Consider the following 4611-nt stretch of genomic DNA (forward strand, 5'->3'; position numbering starts at 1 on the left):
TTTTGAACATTTAATATGGAAAGATTTTGAGGTCATGCATGGTCTACAAATGACGTTTCTGTCCCGATTCAGGATGGGTGCCCACACACCTAAGTCTACCCACACAGGCCTGTGAGTAACATGCACGTGTGTACCTGAGCATGTATGTACCTGAGCACGTGTGTGCCTGGGCATGTATGTACATGAGCATGTATGTACCTGAGCACGTATGTACCTGAGCACATGGTGTACGTGAGCACATGAGGCGGTACCAGCACAGGGATGAGCTGTGGCCTCACAGGCTTCTCACTGCTGCAGCTAGACATGCTACTGTGAATGGTCAGGGCAGGGGCCTCCTGCCCTCATGCTGTGTGTGGCAGCCGCAGGTCCCTGTGCCTGCAGTCTGAGACAGGTGCCCAGAGTCGCTGCCTGGGGGTGAGTGAGTTCTGCTGGAGGAAATGATGTAGAACTGCGAGGATGCCACAAGAAGGCAACAGCAGAGTCAGAAGTTAAGGAGGAGAAGACAAAGGTAATAGGGAATTGCTCCTCAGCAACGACATGTGAGAGCCGCGTGTGCCGTGATCCCAGGCAGCTGCGGCTGCACGGATGCCACGTGGCGGGGAACCCAGCTTCCGGACCTGCCCTCAAGGGCTGAGCCTCTCACACCCAGCCTCATTCCTCCCCATCTTGGGGGTGCCGCTCTCGTGCTGCACAGGGTCCACCAGCCGTGCAAAGCCTGTCTTCATTTTGTTAGCTAGAGTCCTATGACAGGGGCCTACCCACCCATGTCACCCTGTGATGAGGACAGCAGGGGTGGAGCCTTCCTTGGTCTGAGCTTGGGGCTGCAGCCCTGCGGCCTCTCCCACTCTATATGCACAGCGGTGGTTCTCTCTGCTGGGCAATCCCAGTGGACCTGGGGGGCCTTGACCTGGCTGAACAGAGCCCTGCATGTGAAGTGCTGTCATGCAGCCTCAACACAGAACCTCCTAGAACACTGCAGAGGCTCCAGGGTCACACGACGCCCGAGCCAGCACTGCCAGGAGCCAAGGCCCAGGAAGGGCGTTGCTGGAACAAGTGCTGGCCCCTCACCCCTGTGTCTCCAGCGGGGCCACATCATGCATGTCACAGGTGATGGCCCTGGTACTTGGGTCAACACCCTGTGTTCACACGGACTGAAGCTGTGAGTCAGGTAAGGGACGGGGGATGGGACTGCCCGCAGCCTATTCCCTCAGTGGGAGAACCTGGCCTGCACCCGGAGCTGCACTGGTGCCCTCACCCCAGGGCCTCCTGGAGAGGACAGAGCCACCAGCAAACAGCTTCTCCCTCACAGCCCAGGGAGGCCTGCACACCCTCCGCAGAAGTCTCAGTCACCCCCATTTCTAAGTGCCCTACCACAGGCAGCCCTTGGGAGCCCCCATGTGTCGGCCACCACCTTGGAGGGCTTGGTGTGGATGGTAGGCCATGGTGGGGGCATCTGGGGTGTCCCATGGGGACCAGTAGGGGGCCAGCTGCCCCGCAGTGTGGGCTGACTCCTCCCTCCCCCAACATGCTGCAGTTCCCACTTGGTTAAGCCCCTGGGATGCAGCTGATTAAAGAGCCGTTTGGGTTAAACGAGATCCTGGTCTGAAAATGCAGATGGGTCTGGATTATCAAAAGGCCATCAGTCACCCACGTGTTAGTCTGAGTAAGTTTGGTCTGCTTGATTTTACTTTTGCTGGTCTGACTTTTGGATGGGAGTCTAGGGAGGAGCTTCTGGAGCTCCAGCAACCCCGAGGGATGGACTGAGGGTCTGTGCCCCTCTCACCTGCTTGGTCCTGCCCCTCAAGGCCTTCCTGAGCCCCAGGCTTGTGTGGACACAGGGAAGCCCTGCTGGAGGGCCCTCTTTACATAGGGAGGCCTGAGCCCTGAGCAGTCAAGGAAGTTTTGGAAGTGACTAGCTATGGCTTCTCCACTTGCTCCTGCCTGGACAGTGCCCTTCAGAATTCAAGCCCGTCCATGAGACAGCACCCATGAGGGCCAGACGCCGAGTCACTCCATGAAGGTCAAGGGTGAGCACACAGGGATTTCTCTCTGAAGATACAGTGCGAGTAGCAAGTGCAGACATGGGTGTTGACACAGGCACACACATATGCACATATGTACACACACATGCCTACATGGCACACGTACATGTGCACTATACACATGCACACACACATATAGCATACATATGCACACATGCACACAGAATATGCTCACATGCACAGTGCGCACACGGCATACATACGCTCACATGCTTGTGCACACGGCATACATATGCTCACATGCACAGTGCACATGCACATGGCATACATATATGCTCATGCAGTGCACACATGCACACGACATACATATGCTCACATGCACAGTGCACATGCACATGGCATACATATACTCATGCACAGTGCACACATGCACATGGCATACATGCTCACATGCACTGCACATGTATACAGCATACATATGCTCATGCTTGTGCACACACGGCATATATATGCTCACATGCACAATGCACACGCACATGGCATACATATGCTCACAGTGCACATGCACACATGGCATACATATGCTCACATGCACAGTGCACACGGCATATACTGACATGCACAATGCACACGCACATGGCATATGCTCACAGTGCACATGCACACATGGCATACATATGCTCACATGCATGGTGCACATGCACATGGCAGCCATATGTTCACACGTGCACACATATCAATCACATGTATATGCACTCGGCTCATGCACACATGCCACCTACATGCCACTACATGCACATAGGTGCACATTCGCAGGCTCACACACTTCCTGATGCCTGTGTGGGTGCCACGCCAGTCCTCCCTCCCTGGGGCACTCCTGTCCCTTTGTATTTTGGTTGTGCCCTGGGAACTAAGAAGGCTCTGGCCTGTTTTCACTGGGATTCAGAGGCATTGTGGACTGCAGAACTGTGTCAACCCCACCCATTTTCTCCACAAATGTTCTTTATTAAGAGAACCTTAATTGAGAACATTAAGCAGAAACAGAAAAGATTGTCGACTTAATAGTGGGAACGGCCCTGGTGCACCTCGTTCTGAGGCCTGGGGTGAGTCATTAGGCTCCCGTCTCAGCTTCCCCTCTGTGGGTCGGTGGCGTGGCCTGTGTGGGCTCTCAGGAGATCAATGCTATGAACCCCCACGGGAGGGGCTGCTCTGTGCTATTTTGGCAGGTTTTTCATCACCTTGCAGGGGCCTGGAGTTGGGAGAGAAAGAACAAAACGAAAAGGTGCCTCTGATGACAGCCTCCAGCCCGAGCCCCGAGCCGTTTTCTCTGGAAGCTGCAGGAGCCATGGCCACATGCGCTGCAGGGGGGCTGTCTGTGTGCGGCCTGAGGACACGGAGGCTCCACATGCAGCCAGACAGAGCGGTCCCATGGCTCTCCACAGCCCCGACCCATGGCCCTGCACAGAGCTCAGGGAGGACACTGCCTTCTAGAACGGATGCCAGCCCTACAGATACACCTTGGAATCTCCTTGGAGCCCACAGGAACCACTTTTTTCTGCTTAACTCATTGTTTTATGGTCCTGGGGCTGCCAGGTCAGTGTTCCACCATGTTCCACCATGTTCCACAATGTTCCACAATGTTCCATGGGGCTGTAGGGTCCTTGGCATCCTTCACTGCTGTGGGGGACTTAACAACTTATCCCCTCAGAACCCTGGAGGCCAAAGTCTGAAACCCCAGTGAGATAGGGCGTGGGAAGGGTATGCTCCCCGGGTGCTCCTGTTGTGGGCAGGATGTGCCCCCAGGTGCTCCTGGGTCCTCCTGGGCGCGGGCAGGGCATGCTCCCTGGGTGCTCCTGGGCGTGGGAAGGATGTGCTCCTGGTGGCTCCTAGCTGCCTGTCCCAGCACCTGCTGCTCTCGGCTTCCCTGGCTTGTACCGCTGCTCCAACCTGACCCTCTGCCTCCCACGGCACCATGTTGGTCTCTCTCAGGAGGACGCCCGTTCCTGGACTTGGGTCACCCCCAGTGCTTGTCTTGACCACATCTGAGGATCCTGTTTCCAAATGAGGTCCCACTCTCAGGTCTCAGGGGCTGGGACTTCCTTCCACACACGTCCGGGGACACAGTTGGATCCACAGCTCCCCGCCGTGTTCCCATCTTTCCCTGCTCTGGAGTTCACACTTTTCTGGTGCAGAGATGGCCCTCAGGCCCTGCCCCCGAAGGCCTCGTCTACACCGCACTCCCTGGTGGTGGTCAACCGAGCTGCACCTTGAACCCTGGGAACTCTGGAGGGGCCGATGCCTTGTGGTGGGTCCAGGTGGCCTGAGGGCTAGAGAGGCAGAGCTCATGTAGATGGGAAACCCCAGCTGGGAGCAGGCCGGCTGGGCAGGAGGGGCCGGGAGCCAAGCTGCAGGACTTGGGGAGGCTTGCGCCCACGTGAGCAGGACCCACGCTGCTTGCTCTCCTGCCACTGCTGGCGGCACTGGGTGTGCTGGGGGCCGGGCAGTTGTATCCACTGCTCCAAGAAGCACTTGTTCCTCCTCTCCACTAAAGCGCCCCTGTGCCCCTGCATGCCCCCTGTGATGTCACATGCCTCCACATGCTCCCCATGGCCCCCCCGTGTCCCCCATG

General features: G+C 57.0%; 1 long non-coding RNA gene across 1 annotated transcript in view; it reads left to right on the plus strand.

The window, feature by feature from the left end:
- The window catches only part of LOC105506292, a 35819-nt gene that overhangs the window by 3614 nt on the left and 27594 nt on the right, over positions 1-4611 (plus strand). The gene's annotated exons all lie outside the window — the stretch shown is intronic.

The sequence above is a fragment of the Colobus angolensis genome, unplaced genomic scaffold (genome assembly GCF_000951035.1).
Source record: "Colobus angolensis palliatus isolate OR3802 unplaced genomic scaffold, Cang.pa_1.0 Scaffold135, whole genome shotgun sequence".
NCBI classification, from domain to species: Eukaryota; Metazoa; Chordata; class Mammalia; order Primates; family Cercopithecidae; genus Colobus; species Colobus angolensis.